This window comes from Sminthopsis crassicaudata, chromosome 5, assembly GCF_048593235.1.
Source record: "Sminthopsis crassicaudata isolate SCR6 chromosome 5, ASM4859323v1, whole genome shotgun sequence".
NCBI classification, from domain to species: domain Eukaryota; kingdom Metazoa; phylum Chordata; class Mammalia; order Dasyuromorphia; family Dasyuridae; genus Sminthopsis; species Sminthopsis crassicaudata.
Window position 1 is genome coordinate 113,555,779 of NC_133621.1, and position 22,094 is coordinate 113,577,872.

The following is a 22,094-nucleotide window of genomic DNA, read 5'->3' on the forward strand; positions in this document are numbered from 1 at the left end:
AGCTTGTTGGATATGTAGGACATGCAAAGAAAAAGGGCCTGGATCTGTGATCTACCAGGTGAGGAAGAAGCAGACTGACTTAGGAACTTGCCATGATGGATGGGCCAGAAGTGAGACTTGAACCCAAGTCTTCTGGTGCCTGGGCTCACTCTTTTGTTTTTATACCACATTTCCTCATGGAAAGAGGAAAAGAATGTATTCTCCTTATTTCCAGTAAAAGAAAATGAAATGCTAACAGTAAAAGTAGGTGAAACAACATTTTAAAAACAACACTAAAAACCTCTGAATTTCAATCGCCATAGTAACCAACAGATGTCAAAGAAATGACTGAAATACAATCCCTCTTCTTGATAGACAAGTGCTAGATAGTTGCAGGGAATATCAATAATGACATTAGCATATGTGGAAATGTGTGTATGTGTGTGTATCACACTATGTGCCAGATAATGTACTAAAAACCTTACAATTATTATCTCCTTTGATTCTCACATCTCTCTTGGAAGTTAGGTGATATTATTGCATTTTACAGATGGGGAAACAGAGGCAAACAGGAAAAGTGAATGTAGTGTCTGAGGCTACATCTGAAGGTAGGTCTTTCTGACTCCCGACCCAGTACTCAGCCTTACCTAGCTGCCCTTTGTAATGTTCTGTTGTCTCTAGATTTGTGATCGTTCTCTGGGAGGAGATCTCTTGGGGAGCTTTTGGGGAGGCAGCCTTGGCTTTAGTTCTGTATTGTGTCTTTCAAAGTCTTGAATCTTTTCCTGTCAGAATCTCACCAGCCAGCCTCAGTCTCTAGCTCCCTCTGAATCCAAAGTCTCCAGTCATCACGAAGGTAGACTCTCGAATCCTCTTCTTCCTGAATCCCGGCTCTGAATCTCCTCCAGTTTCCCTGAAGTTCTCCTGGGAAGTCTTGTCCTTGACCCAATCCAGACTGCCCCTTCAGCTCAATGTTGGCTCCTTTTATACTCCCAGAGAACGGGCTGTGGGTACTCCCAGGGGCTTGTGGGAACTCCTACAACCAATGAGATAGCTCCTTTTAAAGGTGTAAACTCCTTTTCAGAAGTCTAGAGTAAACTCCTTTAAAGGTGTGAACTAAAGGTGTGAACTATGAGCTAGAGAATTGTTAAGTACCGACTTAGCACCTAGTAAGGACCTAACAGCCATTATTTCTTATTACTTTAGAGGATGGAGGCTGAGGTTTAATGCAAACAGGCAGGGAAAATGAAGAAGGTGTTCAGATAACAGAGGGAACATCATGTGTGAGAAAGAAGAACAGTCTAGCTGAACTATGGAGGCTAGGGAGGGCAGAGATAAATAACAAGCCTAGAAAGATAGGTTGAAGGCAGGTTATGAGGACTTTTAAAACCAAGTAAAGGAGTTTACTTGAATAATAGGTTAACAGGGAGGTAACAGGGAACCCCAGGAATTTAATGAGTTGGAAAACCCTTGGTCTGATCTAAACTTTAGGGGGGGAAAAAAAATCACTTTAGGATTGATGTGAATGATAGATGGAGGAGAGAGCAAACTTGAAGCAAGGAAATCAATTAAGAAATCTTTACAGCAATTTAGGCAAGAGGTAATGAAGGTCTAAACTAGGATGGGGGCTCTATGAGAAAAGAGAAGGAGAAAGATTAGAGAGCTACTATAGAGAGATCCTGTCAAGATTTGACAACTGATTGGATATGTAGGATAAGGAGTTGAAGGTAATGCTTAAATTATGAAGCCATGGGGCACCGAGATGGCACAATAGATGGAGCACTGGCCCTGAAATGAGAAGAATCTGAGTTCAGAGCCTCAGGTCCGACAATTACTACTTGTGATCTTGAGCAAGTCACTTAGATTTGTAGAAGCGGAGTTTATATGTCTAGAGATGACAATTAAATGTGAAGAATTCACAAGGATACCAGAAAAGAGAACAGAAGGCCTGGGGCAGAACCTTGAGGAATAACCACATGGAGGTAACAAGATATTGATGATGAACCAGCAAATCAATGGAGAAGAAATGGTGTGTCCTGTAAGAAAACTCTGCTACTAAGACAGGTGATAGAATAAAATAGGAGACACCTATATTCCCTATTGGATTGTAAGCCATTTCCTGAAGTCTCCCCTATACCAATCACCTCCATTCACCAGAAACTAGGACTCCGCTCCTGGCTTCCTCATAACTCTGGCAAGTGAGCTTTTTGTCTCATTTAGGGAACCAACTTCTATCACCCCACTTCTTGTAATCTCCAGACATGTCCCCATGAGGGTATCCTTTCCTCTACTTTCCACTACCTCCTTATATATTATCTTCCCCCATCCAAATGAAAGCAAAGACTGCCTTCTTTATTTTTATTCGTATCCCAAGTCCTTAGTACAATGCCTGGTACATAGTAAACACTTAAATGCTTTTATCAATCTACCTTAACTTTGCTATCACCACTAATAGAAATAACCCCACAGTTCCTCTTTAAAGCTAAGGAGTTTGCAATCTCTTCAAGGATTCTACTTCTTCCTTCCACCCTAAACAAACATTCCCCTACATTCTGTCCTTACATTCTTACCTCACTTGAACTCAACATGTCTGAAATTAGCTTCTCCTTCTGACTTCCTATTCCTATTAAGAGCCCCACTATGCTCTCAGTGACTCTGGCTTGAAGCTTCACAATATCTGGGTGTGTATATTGGTATGTCTACACATACACAGGGCAGGGGACATAAGGAGGGAATGGGCAGATTCGATTAATTACTAAAACAAGTAAGTTCTAACTCCATAATATCTCTTCTCTTACTTTGACTTCTAAAGCTACCAATTCATTTCAGGTGCTCAGGACCTCCTGCCTGGACAAATGGTTTTCATGCTTTTCATCTTCTTGCTTTCTACTAGGTTCTACAACACCTCCTGGCCTAGTTTTTTTTTTTTTTTTTTTTTTAAGTACACAGTTTTAATTCATTCTGTCTCTGTCTCTCTCTTTGTCTCTCTGTCTCTGTTCCTCCCCTCCCCCTTTCTCCCCACCTCTTTCTTTCTCTCAAAAACACTAGATGACTACTGAGTTCAAAAAATATCTGTGACTCTAGGGCAGTCATTTAACCACTATCTACCTCAGTTGTCTCAACTATAAAATGAGAACAGCCCTTATCCTGATAGGATTGCTGTAAAGGATCAATTGAAATAAAAGTTGAAAAGCACTTAGCACTTGGGTGCTTAATAAATGCTTGTTTTCCTTCAATTCGTTCCATTATCAACGTATCTTTCCAGCTTTATAACTTTCATACTAATGTATCTCTCTCACATTCTAAGCCCAGGGCCTTCTCCCCTCCAGCCTAGGCTACACTACTTCCCTACAGACCCATCCTGACCTTTGCCAATCAGTCCCTGCCCAGGCTGGGTAATCGTTTTTCCTACAGTCCAGATGTGATGGCCAGCCCCCTGCTCAGTCCCTTCCGAGGGCTCCCTCTCCGGCCTCCAGGACCAAACAGGAAAGTCACAACTTAGGTTCAACCTGCTGATTGCTTTCGGCCCCCAAACTCTGTCTTCCTCCAGACTGCTCCTCAGACTCCCATCTCTGCCCCCCATCTTGTAATCCCTTGTTTCCTTCAGAGCTCACCAAACTCACCATATGTATACATGGCCTAGCTAAATTATATCACAAATTGTTCCTTAAACTCGCACTTATTTACTGCCTTCTTCCACCAAGTTTTTCTGATCCCTTTCTCCTTCAATAATACATACCTTTTGGAGATTACCTGTAGTACAACTAATAATTCAGTAACACCTCATTTACCTACGAACCATGACGTATACAGAAAAGTCAAGAAAACAGAAATAAACCAAATAAAGTTCTCAAAGAAGCCAAATAGCCATCACAAAGTTCATGCAATAAAGCCCATCTGCTTTACCCAAAGAAAACCATCTCAGACCCTATATGACAGAATGTTTGCTTGGCTACATGGTTTTCCAACAGGCAGCAGAACACTGTACTCCAATAGGAACTGGAAGTCATAGCCAACCTGATAACAAAAGCGATGGGAATATATGGAAAGTGGGCATACCACCAGCAAGGCATATAAAAGTCGGGACCGTTTACTGTAGAGCTGGAGAGACCAACGTATTATAGAATCCCCAAGGACATCACCAAATTACAACCCAGTACAACAGCTGAAGTCTATTTTACACAATTAGGAATTGTAGGGACTATTAAAAAAATCTCATCTTACATATTAGGAGTGAGATGAAGAAGGGCAATACACCAGTGATCACAGTGGTGACAAGGCCAGGCTTCAAACCAAGGTTTTTTACTTCATACACAATGTCGTTTTCACAATGCTGTTTCTATGACCAGGCAAGGTTACGTTAAGTCTGGACCATTTCTTAAAAGAATGGGGCCATACTCTAAGAAAATTCCAGCTGCTTATTGGACATTTCACACTGAATACCACATGAACATTTCAAACTCACCATTTCCCACACAGAACTGTTTATTTCCTTCCCTAAGCCCCCTTGTCATCCAAACTCCTCTTCCTCTGGAGAGCAGTATCCTCTAGTCAGCCAGGTTCCCAACTTGTCCCATCTCCACAGCATCTCTCTCACATTCTAAGCCCAGGGCCTTCTCCCCTCCAGCCTAGGCTACACTACTTCCCTACAGACCCATCCTGACCTTTGCCAATCAGTCCCTGCCCTGGCTGGGTAATCGTTTTTCCTATAGTCCAGATGTGATGGCCAGCCCCCTGCTCAATCCCTTCCCAGGGCTCCCTCTCCGGCCTCCAGGACCAAATAGGAAAGTCACAACCTAGGTTCAACCTGCTGATTGCTTTCGGCCCCCAAACTCTGTCTTCCTCCAGACTGCTCTTCAGACTCCCACCTCTGCCCCCCATCTTGTAATCCCTTGTTTCCTTCAGAGCTCAAGATTCTCACAAGGCCTTTCCTGATTTCATGTCCAGACATCCTTAGAATGTCTTTATTTTCTACATGCTTTTCTGTGTATATATTTTCTCTTCTGATAGAATATAAGCTGCTTAAGGACAGAAAATGTTTCATATTTTGCCCCGAATGCCTAACACGAAGCACAGTGCCTGGCACATAGAGGACTTACTAAATACTTAATTTTAAAAGAATAGCTACAACTTTTAAAGTATTGGCACACACAGCAGTATATGAGTCCTTTATGACAGAAACTATTTCATTTTTGTCTATCATGCAGAGCAGATGCTTAATAAATGTTTACTGCATTGAACTTTGAAAAATTATTATGCACAACAAATTATTCCCTGATATCAGATAAATAAGTTATCATGCTAAGAGGCGACTTCCAATTTTAAATGTATATGTAGCAAAGTTACAGTACAGTAGCAGAGAAAGTAGTAATATTACAAGACAATGAGAAATAAATGGATAATAATGAAGTGGAAACATCAAATGTACATTATTTTTAATTACTGGAAACTTGATATTGAATATCAATATAACTAACAAAACTTGATTTTTAACTATCTACATTTAATTTCAATGCAACAAAAATAACTTTTCAGCCACTTTATATCTCCAAAAGGATTTTCTTTGTCCATGAATACTCTCATTTAATTTCTCTTAGATGGTAAACTACTGGATGCACTGTTTTTCTAGTTCTAATCTTTTCACTTTGCATTATTTTCCATTCCATTACATAAATTCCATTACTTTATTGTATCACAATTTAACTATTGCCCATTGTAAACATCTAGGTTGCTTCCAGTTTTCTTCATTGTAAATAAATACTATGAAAACCTTTGAAACACTAACTTTTTTCATGACATCAAGAAAAGACCTTCCCTAATCACAAGTCTCTATATCTCAAGTTATTTTGTATTTATTTATGTACATGATGCCTTCCCCCACTGAATGTAAGCTCCTTGAGGATCAGGGCTGTTGCTTTTTTACTTTGTATTTTCTATGCCTAGAACAGTGACAAGAACATAATAGGCACTTAATAAATAAATGCTTGTTTGATTGATATTTTCAGGCTCTTCCCACCAGTGAAAATTACCAGCTCTAAAAGTATGATTTTTGTAACCTTTACCACATATTGTTAAATTGCTTAAGGTTGTAATTCTACTGATGTAATATACTTCATAACCCCGCCATGTTTTATTAAATTTATTTTGCCAATTTGGGTGAAATCAAGTTTGGTAGTGAGATCAATTTGGTTGTAGATCAAAGTTATTTAATTTAATTTAACTGGAGTTGAGCTCTACTTCCTGCCCCCCCCCCAAGTATTTATTGTGTCCACTATTTCTAACTTGAAAATGAAAGACATTGGAGGCCTAACTCTAGTTCAATAGCTACACAACTACTACTATGATTAAGCAATTATTTCATTCAGGGAAGTGGGCTAAAGGTAAACCATAAAGGTTAAGGATGATTCCCTGCCCTATTGACAAAAGATGGCATATACACAAGTAATGATAATATAAAAACACATTACTAAGTGATATATGAGGGGAAGTGGTTATTAATAACTGGAGGGATTAAGGGAAGACTTCATAGAGGAGGTAGCATTTGAATTTGGGCTTTAAAAGATGGAGTAGTATTTTCAAAGAAAGAAGTACATTCCAAACCCAAAAAGCAATATTAACAAAAGAACAGAGATGAGAGTTTGGATTATATTCACAGGAAGCAGTTTGGCAGATGGAAATAAGGTTTGAAAAACAAGCTGGTGCTCTATTGCAGAGTGCCTTGAATATCAGGTTAAGAAATGTCAGTTAGTCAATAAGCATTTATTAAGCATCTTCTATGCGCCAGGCACTGTGCTAAGCTCTGGATTGTGTGAATTTTCCATTCAATCCAATAAGTATTTATTATAAGCTTCCTATGTGCCACATACTAGGGAAATAAAGACAAAACAAAAACCAACCTCTGACTTCAAGGAACTTATTTAGGGAGGAACTTCATTTAGTAAAGATTATAGCAAGCTCCTGAAGCCCTAGTTAAAAGAAGTGATCAGATCTATGCATACAGAATACTAATTAATCTGACACTATGTGAAGGATGAACAGAATGTAAAGTGAGAGGAAGGAAGGAGGAGAAAGAAAATGGAGGTGAAAACTATTAGGAAACTACTGCAATAACTCCAGTGGGCAGTCATGTGACATGAGACAGAAGTCACAAGCAAGGGAAGACAAAGGAGAATAGAGGCCCGATATCCTGAGGAGGTAGAACCTATAGGACTCAGAAACTGATAAGCAATGGAAGGTGAAAGTGAAGTAATTCCAAACTTAAGGATACAGGGGACTAGAGCTATATGGGAGAAATAGTAAAGTCAGAAGAAGGGAGTCTAGGGGAAAAATTGTAAGCTCAGTTCAAAAATGAATTCTTCTCCTACATAAACTAAATAAATAGAGCATATTCTGCTTGTTTCCATTAATGCTACAGCTGCCTAATACACTTTCAAATAGAGGATAAATATGATCATGATAAGATCCCAAGATAATTACTAGAATAGTTTATTATGCCAAGTCCATTCAACCAAAAGCCTGTCATGAAAAGGAATAGAGATGTGTAAGTTAATAGGTGGGAGAAAATGAGGTTAACCCAGGATTTAGAATTTATTCTACATTAAGCCAGTCTTTAAAGACAAGCATATTACTCCAAGCTACATGCCTCCCTCTGAAAAATCACAGAGAGATGTGGAGGAGAGCCCTCCCCTCCCCCACAAAGCCTCTTGGATATGGAAGGTTTTTTTTTGTTGTTGTTTTTTTAAATAAAGTCCACAAAACCAAATTAATTTATGTGAAATTTTTATTTATTTGAAATGGACATTAAGATTATGAAAAACAAATTCCAGTTTGATGCTGGAATATTAAGCATTGTAATTCTATTAAACCTAGCAATATAGTTTTGAGAAAGGCAAAACTCAAGACTCTAGTGCACAGATCACTTAAATATCATACATCATTAGATGTCAGGAAAAGTGATTGAGTACTAAGATAAAAGTAAAATTTCTTAAGAAAAACTGCCAAAGGATGATTTCAAAGAGGCTTGAAAAGACTTACATGAACTGATGCTAAGTGAAGTGAACTAGGAGAACACTGTACACAACAATATTAAGATTATACGATGATTGACTCTGATGGGCATGGCTCTTCTCAACAAAGAAATTATTCAGGCCAATTCCAATGGTCTTATGATGGAGAGAGCCATCTGCATACAGAGAGAAAACTGTGGGGACTGAGTGTGGATCACAATATAGTATTTTCACTTTTGTTGTTGTTTGCTTGTATTTTGTCTTATTTCTCATTTTTTCCTTTTTGATTTGATTTTCTTCTGCAGCATGATAAATGTGGAAATATGTATAGAAGAACTGCATATGTTTAAGATATATTACTTGTTGCAGGGAGGGGAAGGAAAAAATTTTGGAACACAAGATTTTGCAAGGGTGAATGTTGAAAATCATGCATGTTTTGAAAAAAAAGCTTTAGTAAAAAAAGAACTTAAAAAAAAAAAAAAAAAAAAGAAAAAGAAAAACTGCCAAGTTATAAACTGGTGTATTTCCCAAACATAAAGGAGATGGATAGAAGTGGTGGTGGAAAAAAGATTGTTAAACTCTCTAGAGGATGAAAGGTTCTTATCCTCTAGGAAATCATAAATACTTTCAAAGCTGAACATCATAAAATTTCTATACAGGTACATACAACTTAGTATTTAAATCACAGAAGGCTAACAAACAACTTTTTCAATTTTGAAAGTCATCAAAATGGGGGAAGATGGGTAGGAAAAGAGGAAAGGCAGCACTAGAATTTCAGGGTAACTAGTTCCTAACTTCAGGTAAGAGATCTGTAAGTTCCTATTTAGGAGAAACAACAAGTCTTAGGAAGCAGAACACAAAAGGTTGAAATATTAGAGCTACAGAATCCCAGAAGACAAAGTGCCTTGAATGTGCACAAAGAGAAAAGCCCAAGTCTAAACCCAGGCAATCTTGCTAGTGCTTTGGACTACTTCTTTTCTGATTACTATGACAGTCAAATAAAAGCACAAATGGGGGGGGAGGGGGAAGTATACTAATATATTTTCACAACACAGAATCACAGATTTAGAACTGGAAGGGACTTGGGAAAGAAGTGCAATTCTCTGTTTTTGCAGATGAAAATTTTAGTACACCCAGAAGTAAGAGAGACAATGGTCTCTTGGGGCCCCAGTTCTGATGAGGTAGAGGCCATGTGGTCCAATGGAAAAGGTCCTGAACAACCTTGGGAAGGCCACTTCTCTTCTCCACTCCGACTAGTGCCCTCATCAGATTCTGACGTTTCAGGTCCATTACTGCTCCAAAGCCATGATCTTATGAGTACTCTGGCATTAAGGCAATTTCTTTATAAATCAAGAATCCCCTAAATAAAAGTTTATAAAGTAAATTTATAAGATGGCTGCTTCTCCTGGAGACCCACCTTCTAGGAGGTGGTTTGTCAAAATCTTCATCAAAAAGAGCATTTCAGATAGAAGCAACCCCTCTACTGCTCTACCTATGATATTCTTTCACCAATGAATCAAAAAGAAATTTTAACTCTTCTAAATTAGAATTACCTTAGAAACCATCCAGGCTTATCCATTAATGTTATGGATTTATAAACTGAGGCTGAGAAAAGCAAGATGCTTTAAGATCTGCTCAATTCTAGTCCAGTCATTTTCAGTCCACTATGCTATATCCCAAAAAGATTTCACAAAGTTCACAGACTAAAGCAGGATGTGACAAATTTACTCATCTTTAGGAGGCAGTTCAAAAGTTTGGGAGCCAGAGACTTTTTAGCTTTTAAGAAAACAAAAACAAAAGAGGTGAGAGGGACCAGCATGTGACTAATCTGAGATTAGAACCCAAATGGCTATTACACCAAGGAGGGGGCAGCTAGGTGGCGCAGTGGATAGAGTACTAGCCTTGAATTCAGGAGGACCCAAGTTTAAGTCTGTTTCAGACACTTAATACTTCCTAGCTGTGTGACCCTAGCCAAGTCACTTAGCCCCAGCGGGGGGGGGGGGGGGGGGGGAAGGGAGAGAATGAATAAATAAATAAATAATAACACCAAGGATTCTGAAAGATATTTTGGAAAGGCTCAAAAAGAAAACCGAGTGTACCTGGCTAGGGAACTTATACCAAATGAGGAGAACTTCTGGTCATCAGCAGGCTTCTTTCAAATATGTATAGTAAAAAGAATCCAATTCCAAGGCAAGTGGAGTAGTGGATAGGGCTTTGGACTGGGAGCCATGAACACTTAGATACAAATCCTGCTCACATACTTGATAGTATTGATGACACTAAATGATTCACTATAATTCCTTCCAGTTCTGAACCAATGATCCTATGAAACAAGTACAGTAGTTAGCTAAGCTCACATGAATTGGTACTGCCTAGCACTGTCTATAGATTTTTCAAATTACTAAGAAATAAGAACACAAATAAGCAAGATTCCAGCATCAAGGTAGATGCATCAAAAATACAAAGTAGCTTTCAGAAGAGGAAATCAAAGTTATCTAGTCATATTTTTTAAAATGCTCTAAATAAATACCGATTGGAGAAATAGAAACTAAAACAACTTTGAGGAACCATTTAATACCTATCAAATTGACTATGACAGAAAAGGAAAAGGATAAAAGTGGGAGAGGGAGGAAATGTGGAAAAATAGGGACAATAATGAATTACTGGTGGAACTGTGAACTGGTCTAACCATTCAGGAGAGCAATTTGGAACTATCCCCAAAGGGTTATAAAACTGTGCTTAGAATTTACTCTAGCAATACAATCACCAGGTCTACATACCAAAGCTATTTGGAGTCAAATTGAGAACCAATGTATAAGAACACACTATACTATATCCTGTAATGTTGCTAGACTTGGAGCAAGATCTGATTTGGAATTCTGCACTGCCATTTATTTGTGTGACTTTGGGCAATTTGTTTAACATTTCTGGACCTCAGATTCTTCATCTATAAAATGAAAGGATTGGAAGAGATGGCCTCTAAGGTCTCTTCCAACTCTAAATCCTATGTCAGTCACCAAATTAAAAATGAAAAAAGAAGTGTAGCCCAAGGAGAGGAAAAGGTACTAAACCCAGAATTCTAAATAATGAGTCTGTTAGCATTAAAAGGTATTCCAGTGATGACCATTTTAAAGAACATGATCGGGGCAGCTAGGTGGTACAGTGAATAGAGTACCAGCCCTGAATTCAGGAGGACCTGAGTTCAAATCTGGTCTCAAACACTTAACACTTCCTAGCTATGTGACCCTGGGCAAGTCACTTAACCCCAGCCTCAGGAAAAAATAAAAAATAAAAAGAACATGATCACATATTTGGGAATTGAAGGATCTAAGTACCTAGTTTAATCCCTTACTGTACAGATGAGGAAATTAAACCAGAAGTTAAATAAGCAGAATGTTTTCCAAGCAATTTTAGAAATGTGAGCACAGAAAACGGCTATTATTATAATAAATATAAGTGATGGAAGGCTTTGAGCACCTCAGATTCTTTATGGAAGATGTAAAGGACAAGAATTTCCCAGGAAGAAATGTTAGGGTTTACTTGCCATCTACACCACTAGAGGGAGTTCCCAGATCAATGAGATCATAAATACACTGAAGTGTATAATTCAAAGTTTCACAATAATTTTGGAAACTGTAGATGTAGGTCTTCTCTCAGCCTGTCTTCTCACTCTATCTCCATATCCCCATTGAGCTCTTAGATGTCCAACTTTTCCACATTGAAAACATCGACGAGTTTCTCTAAGTCCCTTGCCAGGAGGGACCTTGTCCTTTCCAGGTTCATCATAGTCTGGGTGTAAAAAGTATTTGTTCCCACTGTAGCACAGCATCTTATGATCTCCTCTAAAGGAGTATCTTTGTCTAATCCCCATATAGTTCTTTTGCAAATCTCATTGGCATTTTCCTTAGCCAGATATCTGGTCATTATTTCTGTAGCTGAATTCTCTCCAATGGTTCTTGTGACAGCAGTTTGCAGACGTCCCACAAAGTCCGCAAAAAGTTCATTGGGACCTTGCTCTATTTTTGTGAAAGCCTCCCCCAGATCTTTCTGTCCATGGAGGGAACCCCAAGCTGCTTCATAGGTGATTCTGTTTGTGTTTCTGCCTCTTCCCCTCCTCCTTCTTGATCCACCCCTGAAGGGTTAATTGAGGGAGGAGATGGGAATTGCTCCTGTTGCTCAGAATTGTACTTAACTCCATTGTTACCTGATTCATCCTTTTCACCTCATTTAGTTGAAACCTCCCCCTTTTGCTCCTTCTTCTTCCTTATTCTATAACTTATATAATTTCCTAAAGCCAGTTGAATTATATTGTATGTTTGAAGTGTGTCTTTGGAAATTGAGTCATGTCCATTTTTGTTGTAGTATTGACAGAATTCCTCTCCTACTAATTTCCATTCCTCTAGATCCAATTCTTTTTCCAGAGAAAAACAAGGACATTTGACCTGCACAGTTTTTAAAAGTTCAGTAATCTCCTCCAAAATTATAATCAATCCTTGGCTTTTCATAATCTTGATAATGCTCTCTAAACATTTTCCTTGAACAGAAATAGAAGGCTGTTTTCTAAAAATTTGCCTCATTTCACTGAAACTCTACTTTAGCTCTTTAACAAAGTTTCCTCATTACTCACGCTTATTTCTGTGTCAGAGAGACTTTTCCACTGAGATCTGGATCGGAGGGTTTTCCACTGGAATCAGGATCATGTCTGTCCCTGTTCGGGCGCCAAATTGTGAAGTCCGGGCTCAGAATCAATCCTAGTCAGGATAAGCAAAAGTCCTTGCCCCACGTTGTGGGCACCAAAATGTAAAGTCCTTGTCATCTCTCAATTATAATTCTTCTCTGGGAGGAGGTTTCTTTTCTGTGAATCCTTTTCTCTGGGAGCAGGTTTCTTGGGAGGTTTCTGGAACCTCCAGCCAGAGCGAAGGTAGACATGGGAATGAATCAGACTCTGCCTCCAAGAATGTGGGATTGTGGATTTCCCGGAAGTCAATCCTAGTAGTGAATCTCCACAAGCAGGCTTTTCCTTTAGACTTGTGAATCTGTTCTTATCCAAGTGTCCCCGGTCAACACTACATCTTGAATCCTCCTCTTCCTGAATCCTGGCTCCTTAAATCCTCCCAGAGAATGGACTTGTGGGAACTCCTTTACAACCAATGAGCAAGCTCGTTTTAAAGGTGTAAACTCCTTTAAAGGTTTGAACTAAAGGTGTGAACTCTGAGCTAGAGAATTAAGTATGGACTTAGCATCCAGTAAGAACCGAACAAAATATGGCATCATAGTTTATCTAAACAGTTTATAACTATGGCTCTCTCTTCTAGAAGACTGGTACCTCATTTTACCTTCTCAAAACCAATCATATTCCCTCAATACACACACTCTCAGGTGTTTTTTATTGTATATTTCTAAATTAATTCACACTAATATGTGAATGATCAGAAATACCTTAGTCTTCCCACGATGTTTGAATTTATAAGGAGATAGTTAAAATATCTCTGACAGAATTTAAGATTGATAGAATCTATCTAATTGACAATTAACAAAATGAAGAAATTTGTAAGCTGGTCAATCTGACACCTGTTTTGGTTCACCTAAGTTATTTTTGTTTTTCACAACTTTTTTCCATTCTTAAATATTTAATCCTCAAAGATTATCTAAACCACAGCTCCAAGGAAGAACATGACAGGCGATTAGAACATTAATAAATCAAGAATTGCCTGAATTCAGCAACTCCCTTGAGAAAATTTTATATTATAATCCATCTAGAATTCAGAATTCTCTAAAAATTATGAAGCAAAGACAAATTAAGGAGGATAATTTTAAAAAGAGTTTCCCTCATCCCCTTCCATTTAGTAGCAGAAAACTCCTAGCCCTTATGACTCCATGACTCCAATCTATTCCTCAGGCAATAGTTGCTTAAAAGTCTATCATGATCATATTTTTATTACAATTTCCTCACTTCTCTAATTCCCTGTAGGATATTTGTTGCCAGGCTAGCTAGAAACATTATCATTCAGCATCAGTAACAAGAGGAGGTCTCAATGTCTCTGCTCTTTAGTACTATCACTACTAGTGATGGAATATAAAATATTTCCAAAACTGTCTGAATATATGGTAAAGCTTCTTTGCAAAGTTTACTCAGCCACCACTTAAAAACACATCAAAATTCTATTTAAATTGCTAGTCAGTCTATCTCTATAAATATTTATTCATTTAGAAGTTAACATTCAAATACAGCACAGCAGAAAATACAACTACTGTATATAAAATACAAGCATAGCAAATCCATAAAAACTAGTCATCTAAAAGTAACTTTTGTAGGTTTTGGAAAAAAGTTTTGACATAAGCCATATATGCTAAAAACTCAGTAATCACTTGCTAGACTGACAAACCAAGCGTCCTCTTGTCCTAATGCTTCTATTACAATCTATAATTCCTTCATGAACTCATCTATTCAGGAATATATGAAGAATTTTAAGCCATACTAGTGCATTTAAAGATAGCTGCAATATCTCCTTTAGGGGCAGGGGAAAAGACATACTTTTTGGACCCAAGAAAAATTTCCTCACTGAACAGATAATTTAAGAGTGACAGATGATTTCTCAATTTTAGCATGAGGGAAGTAACCTACAACAGGGTGGGGTGACCCTAGCATGCCATCACTTTCCCTACATATAAAAATTTCTCCATTAAGACAACACTAACCAGGGATCTTAAAACATCATTTAATGAGGTTCTTTTCAATAACTAAACCATTTGGGTGAATCCTAATATCGAATTCTGAATGGAAGTCTGGAGTAAACAGTAGTTCTCTTGCATAGTTTTTCTACTTCCCTTGTGCAGACAGCTATTTTTCATTCTGAGTTTTGTCAATGATACAATAAAAATAACTCTCAACAGAAGTTTCTTCTTAGTCAGACTAAAAAGTATTCATTCATTGGTTGACTGTGATGTCTTCAAATATCCTAATTTTGACTTTTTCCTCTATCAAGTCTCAAAAGTACTCAAACCAAGAAACAAACTCCAGATTTAAGCAATAATTTCAATTTAGATAAATTCCTGAGATTGCATCAACAATGAAATAAGAGATGGATCTCATTTTCAAAGCCAGCAATCATGGAATAAAGATGACAAACTAGAGTAGAGCCATTCTACTGAGATTTTTTTAAATTCTGACCTGTGATTCATCTGATGAAGATTCTCCTACCACCAAACAGGTTAACTTTTCTGAAATTGAATAGCCTTGAGTTTGCTCAAGATCTAGTCTTCTTAAGCCCAAGCTAGTCCATCTCTATTATGCTCTCTGCCTCTTCTGTTTAGACAACTGTCACTATATGTAGACCTCACTTCTATAGAGAACTTTTAAGATTCGATGTTTTCCTCACAGCACTGTTGCAAGGTGGCTCAAGTACTCTCTTTTAATAATGTATTATCAAGCATTAAAATGTTTCACTCCACATCCAAGAAAAACTGGACTGGTTCTAAAAGGGGTAAATACAATGTTGTCTCTATTAATTTTGCTAGATTTGGGGAAAACATATTTGTAAATTAGCCCTAGTTGTGCATGAGCTTTGTTTTAATAGGGAACAGTAAAAGGAACAGTTAAGAGCTGTAGTGATGACAGTGCCAATAAAATATTCAAAGACCCAAGATTTGTATTTATCTGCAAGATTGATTTTACAAACACACAATTATATATAGACTACAAAGAAACCAGCTCCATCTGGAGACAGCACATGTTGTCACACAGAGATCTAAATTCAGATATCAAATTTCCTGGACTAATTACAGCCACAGATAGTGAACTCAAACTCCTGGTAAAGTGAGAGGACAGGCACTTGTGCAACTCAGCAATCGCTCCTCTATCCTTCTCAACAGAAAAACAGGTGCGAGTGATTATCCAGTAGAAATCAGTTGAAGGTTGATGGTTTTTGTTCTCATGACTTCTCAACCAGGTACTCATTTGACGTACATGCATTTTCCCTATGTAGCACTGGCAAAGCCTAACAATACCTTTGGTGAAGTCTTTCAGCTCTAGATTTATGATCCTGTGATTTCATTCTTCAATGGTATAGGCCAGAGGCAGGACTTTAACATCTGGATATTTTTCCTTTGAAGAGAGATACTAGTGTGTACCCTATGATTCCTTAAAAACCTACAAGTCAGAAAATGGAAATATTTTACATGATGGCACGTTTTTTCTATGTGGAACTGTTTACTGTCTCAGGGAAGGGTGAGAAGAGGGAGAAAATTTGGGAACTCAAAAATTTTTTTCTGAAAAGAATTATTAAAAATGGTTTTTACATGAGGGAAAATAGAATATTATATTAAAAGCACAGCTTAAAATCAGCATCAGAACTACCACACACATATACAAGCACTTGTTGATGGAAAAATGGTCAATTTTATTTGCTGTTTTATTCAACACTTATTAGGATGCTGATGGTAAAAGAATGTCTGTCCCTAGCATCACAGAGCTTATAGTCCGAGACCATTGAGAATGATTAAATTTTGTATAAATGTCTTAGCACCCTCTTGCTTAGATAGAGACAGACTGGGGATAATCCCTACTTCAGCTCTTTGGTTCAAAGAACTTTAGGCTTTCAGATGTCTGAGAAGTTAGGGGAATGAACCTTTCAGGGGGAATATCAATTGTGGAATCCACATGAGAATAGGGGAATGAGCCCAAGAAATATCAAAATCTCCACCTACTGCTTCCCTCTCACCCCACCAATCTTTTCCTGAATCCAGAACCCAATCTCATTCAAATTAAAAAAAAAAAAAAAAAAAAACCCTTACGAGGGAAAGACAGGGGCTGTTGACAGATTTATTGGAAACATTTTTTTTAAGTCTATTAGACTATTTCAAAGCATGAAAAAAAAAAATCTTAAGTATAAAAAAATAGTGAAACAGTAAGTAGAATTCATGTCCTATCCGTAGGATAGGTTGAATTTACAGTAAAAGCATACTAAATTATGTCCACGAACTATTTTCAAGTCTCACAATTGTGCTGATGTACAAAAAAGGCGGGTGCTCGGGACTCACAGCGCACCTTCTGAGACTAAGTCTCTAAGGCTTTCAGACATGACTCTGGGGTCCCCTCCATGTAGGAGCATCCCCCCACACCAGCTCATTAAGAGGAGGCAGCTCCTAAGCCATTGATCCAAGTTCGGAGCCAGCCCCAGCCGGCTCGGCCTAAGAACCGAGGAAGGAAAAGACTGTGGGGGCCGAGCCCCTGCAATTGACGAGGGTCACGGGGGTGGGTGCCATTGCCGGGCCTGTCACATCTGACAGACTGGCCCAGCTTGGGGACCCCAGCGTCTCTGGCACCTGGTGGAGCCTCAACATTTGCCGGGCTGAACTCAACCTACCATTTAAAAAAAAAGCAGGCCGTCCACCACATCCCGGGAGGGCTCCCCTCGGAAGCCGCGACCCCAACACCAAGCCCAGTGGCTCGGATGGGAGCCTTTTCCATGCTAAGCTCTGAAAAGGGGCTGGAGGAAAAAAGGCAACAGCTCCTCCATCTGGCTGCTGCACCAGCACCACAGGAAGCTTTGTAAAAAATCACAAAATGCCATCTTCCGAGGGCCGGAGGGTCTTGGGGGGCAGCCGCTCTCCCCAAGTGGCCGGGGACCCCCGGCCTCGCTCCGCTGGGGGCCGGGGGAAGCAAAAGGGAGGAGAAGCGGCTCTGGCATTCCCTCCTTGCAAGGCATGGGCTCGCGATGGTCAGTCACACACGAGGACGCTCGAGAGCCCCCCTCCTTTTTTTTCTGCGGCCGGGGGGCCCTCGCTTGGAGGGGGCTCTCACCCCCAAAGCTCGGGGGCTCCCAAGGACCCCAGTGCCAAGGACACGGTCTCCAGTGGGCGGATGGAGGGAAAAATGTCCCTCCTCATGGGTTGTGTACAAAAGGGCTGGCTGTCTCCCGGCTCCGGCCGCTGCCGCCACCGCCGCCGCCTTCTCCGCCCTCCTAACTTGGAGAAAAGGTGGGCAAAGCGCCATGTTCCCCCGCCCGCCGGGCCCGCCGGACTACCTGGAGAGGCAGCCCACGCCACCCCGGCGCGGGAGGAGGCCACCCGGAGGCCGGACTCCCCGGCCACCGCCACCGCCGCCGCCGCCGCCCAGTCCGAGCACAGGGACGAGGGGCCGGCGCGGCGGGGAGGCCGGCGGCCCCGCCCGGTCCCGCGCCCTCCCGGGGCCTCTCGGCTCCCAGAGCCCGCGGGAGGCCGAGGCCGAGACGGGGCGGAGGAGCCCGGCGACCCGAGGCTCTTCCTCAGGACGGTGCTTCCCTCCTTTCCTCCCTCCTTCCCTCCCTGGCCCGCCAGGCCGCCCGTGGCCTAGCGCGGCCTGCGCATCCTCGGAGTGGCGGTTTGGCGGGGCCGGGCTGGGGCCCCCCGCCTGAGGCGAGCCGGAGCCGCCGTGCCCCGAGGCCGGGGGGCGCTGCTTGGGTGCCGGGGTGGCGGGCGGGCGGGCCGGCCGGCGGGCTGGCGGGCGGGCGGCGTGTTGCGGCTGCGCCGGGGCTGAAATAGCTGGAGATTGCGCGGTAGGGCACTCACCTCAGAGCGGCTGCGCTACCGCGGGCCTGCGCCGTGGAGACTGCGACCGCGCCGGCTCCTCGCCGCCTCCTGCCACCAGCGGCAATGGCGAGAGCTACCGCCTCTGCCGCCGCCGCCGCCGCCGCCGAGGAGGAGGAGGAGGAGGTGGAGGAGGAGGAGGAAAAGGGAGGGGGTGGGGGAGCACGCACGGCACGCACGGAGACTCCTGCTTCCCCGCCCGCCCGCCCCGCCGCCATGATGGGAAGGTCAGAGTGGCTGCTCTGCGGGCGGTGAAGTTCGCGAGGCCAATTGTGTGGCCTCCCCTTTCTCCCCACCTTCTCAGTGCCTTAGAAACGGAGCCCCGCTGTGGCGTGTGCCACACGAGCAACTCGAATAATAAAGTGCCGAAGCCTTGAGAGTAGTCACCCGATCGAAGATGGCTAAAGACAAGTCTGGAAAAAAGCGCCATCTCTCGCAGCCCAGTAATGACCTTCCCAATATGGTGCCTCTTCAATCCAAGCGGCTTCTCGGGGACCTTCCCCCGGTGGTGCCATTATTATGGCTCCCTCCACTCTTCCAGAATTCTAACCCGAATGTCATCTCTCCCTGCTTCTCCCCCATAATCCCCACCAGCATATATGTCGTATTATTTATTACTTGTTTTAGTAATAAATATACATCCGATTAATATCATTACATTGTTGATCTGATATTAAATGTAAACATCGCATTTAATCTGAAATATCCATTTTTAATATAAACACATGCTCTATGGATATTATCCAAATTATTAGAAATTAAAGTAAATACATTCTAGTTAACATATCTATTGTATTATGTATTTTCACTATAAATGTTATTGATACTATATTAAATTTAAAAACATTGCATTTAACATGTAATATCTGATGCATTTACATGTTATAAATATTGATATACTTTATGTAAATATACTCAATATGTAAATATTTTCTATCTTCATTATATTTTATTATAAATATATATTGATGTACTATTACATTGTTGACATTGAATGTAAACATTAGATTTAATATGCAATGTATTGTTTATTGTATTGTTTTCATTATAAGTGAAATATATTGGTACATTGATTGTAAATATATACATATGTATCATATTGCCTATTACAGTTTATATTTTCATAAGTTCATGTGTAATATATTAATGTTTAATATATTTTAAATTTATGACATATTATAGTTAACATGAAATGTGTTAAATACATTTTAAAAAGGTCTTTTGAAAAACAAAACTATAGAATAAGGAAGTGCAACTATGAAGAATTCAGAGAATTAAAATCATTTAAGTTAGACACAGCAGAGAAATACATGGCAAAAGAACATACACAATGACAACACAAAATACAACAACTCATTAGCAAATTCCACAATGCCAGTACTACACAAAATGAAAACAAACTCTGTTAACAGCTTTCAACTACAAAATTAAAGAGTGACAAGTGCTATCATTTACAACTCCTTAAAAAACTTTGTCTAGACAGTCATCTGGTCATTGAAAAGTGTGTCAAAATAAAATGCATCTTAATTCATTAATTGAAATAAATGAACTGTGAATTGTCTTCTTTTGGTTACCCTCTAGCTTATCAATGTATATATATTTTTTAATTGTTGCACTGAGAATTGACTCCAAAGATAGTCCACGGCAGAATACAAAGGCACTTATTAATTCTTTATTTCTGAAATCTTAAACCTCTAAGCCTAAAATGACATCAACTCTTTTGGCCACCATATCATATTGAATTTGCTCACTAAATATGCATTCTAAAATTTCTAGAACTTTTTCACACTACATACCATTGAGTCTCACCCTATCTTTTAATAATAAGCTTATTGTTTGAATCCAAGTATAAAACATAAGTTTTCTATTTCTAGCCGTAACATACTATTTTAGTTTGTCATCCAATATTTTAGCTATATCTCCTAGCTTTGGGTCATTTGCAAACCTGATAATCATGCTCCCTATATTTCATGTAATTCTTTAATAAAAATGTTCTTCTAAAATCGAATATTATTGAATGATAAAATGTTACCAAAAAAAAAAAAAAAAAAAGATTGATCTTAGGTAGTAAGAACTGATTCCGAATACAATGATCAAAACCAGGAGAACAATTTATACAAGGACAACATTATAAAGGAAAAACAACTCTTAAAAACTCTGGGATTCTGATTAAAGCAATGACTAATCACAACTTTTGGGGGACTTTTGATGAAGCATGTTACTTCCTAAGAGAGATATAATGGGCACAAAGCAGAGACATAAATTTTTGGCTTTGCTTGAACTATGGAGACTGATTTTACTTGACCTATCCTTATTTGTTACAAATTGTTTTGTTTGTTTGTTTCCTTTCTATTAATTGGTGGGAGGAGGGTGGCTAGCAATAGTAAAGTCAAAAAGAAGAGGGCTATTAAAATCTTTTTTTTTTTTTTTTTAATACACAGAAGAGAATAGAAGGAAGTTCGGAAGGAAGCACAAACAAAATGGATAATTTGGAATTCTAACAAACTATTACATCCTTTAAAAAAAAAAAAAAAAAAAAAAAAGCACAGAGGCAGCTAGGTGGTGCAGTGGATAGAGCACCAGCCCTGAATTCAGGAGGACCCGAGGTCAAATCTGATCTCTGACACTTAACACTTCCTAGCTGTGTGACCCTGGGCAAGTCACTTAACCCCAACTGCCTCAGCCAAAAAAAAAAAAAAAAAAAAAAACCACCAAATTTTCATATACATTTTTAAAAACATTCTATTATATGTAGAAATAATATTTTTTATATTTAAATTTAAAATTTTTAAAAAACATTCACCAAAGCCAGAAAACAAACAACAACAACAACAACAACAACAACAACAACAAAAATCCCCAGCACTCTCTTTTATAATCCCTTCCCTAAAGCTGGAATGGAAAGCTCTCAGTAAAGCTATCAAGTCTCTGTTTTATCCATCTTTGTACTTTCAACCTAACCAAAAACCTATCCATTTTCATCCCATTCTTTTTATCTTCACTTACTGAGTACATGCTGAAGCTGTGATCCACCTGTTTTGGAAAGTAATTTGGAACTATGCCCCAAAAGTTACTAAACAGCAAAATGACCTAAATGAATTACTACTAGAACTATACTACTACTACTATCAAAGAAAGCAAGGAAAAAGGAAAGGCACCCAATACACAAAATCATTTACAGCATCTCTTCTCTTAGTGGCAAAAAATGGGAAAGTAAAAGAGTATCTGCCTTTTGAGGACTGGCTAGACAAATTGTGGTACAGGAATGTAATCAATTATTATTATACCATGAGAAATGATGAATTGGATAATTCAATTATTCTGAAAAAACAACTTCATGCAATAAAAATCACCAATAAAAGCCATAAAATTATCTACAGTCTTTAATCTAGACATTCCACCACTGAGTCTACAAAGGCAACCCAAGGACATTATTGACAGCAAGTAAAGGCTCATATGTACAAAAATGTTCACCTGAGTATTTTGTAATAACAAAAAGATAAAAAAACAAATATGGGAAATGATGAAACAAATTGTGGTATATGG

General features: G+C 39.5%; 1 protein-coding gene across 3 annotated transcripts in view; it reads right to left on the reverse strand.

Annotated features, from left to right (window-relative positions):
- Window positions 1–20,087, reverse strand: part of NRF1 (nuclear respiratory factor 1) — a 122,825-nt gene extending 102,738 nt beyond the window's left edge. Inside the window, exons 1-2 of one of the 3 annotated variants that reach the window (XM_074267946.1) lie at window positions 18,531–20,087; window positions 627–1,012 (exon numbers count right to left, since the gene is read on the reverse strand). The gene's annotated coding sequence lies outside the window, so the exon portion shown is untranslated. Of the gene's footprint in view, window positions 1–626; window positions 1,013–15,989; window positions 16,753–18,530 lie in introns of those variants that run through there. The other 2 variants (XM_074267945.1, XM_074267947.1) reach the window with 2 other exon arrangements.
- Between the last annotated feature and the right edge of the window lie 2,007 nt (window positions 20,088–22,094).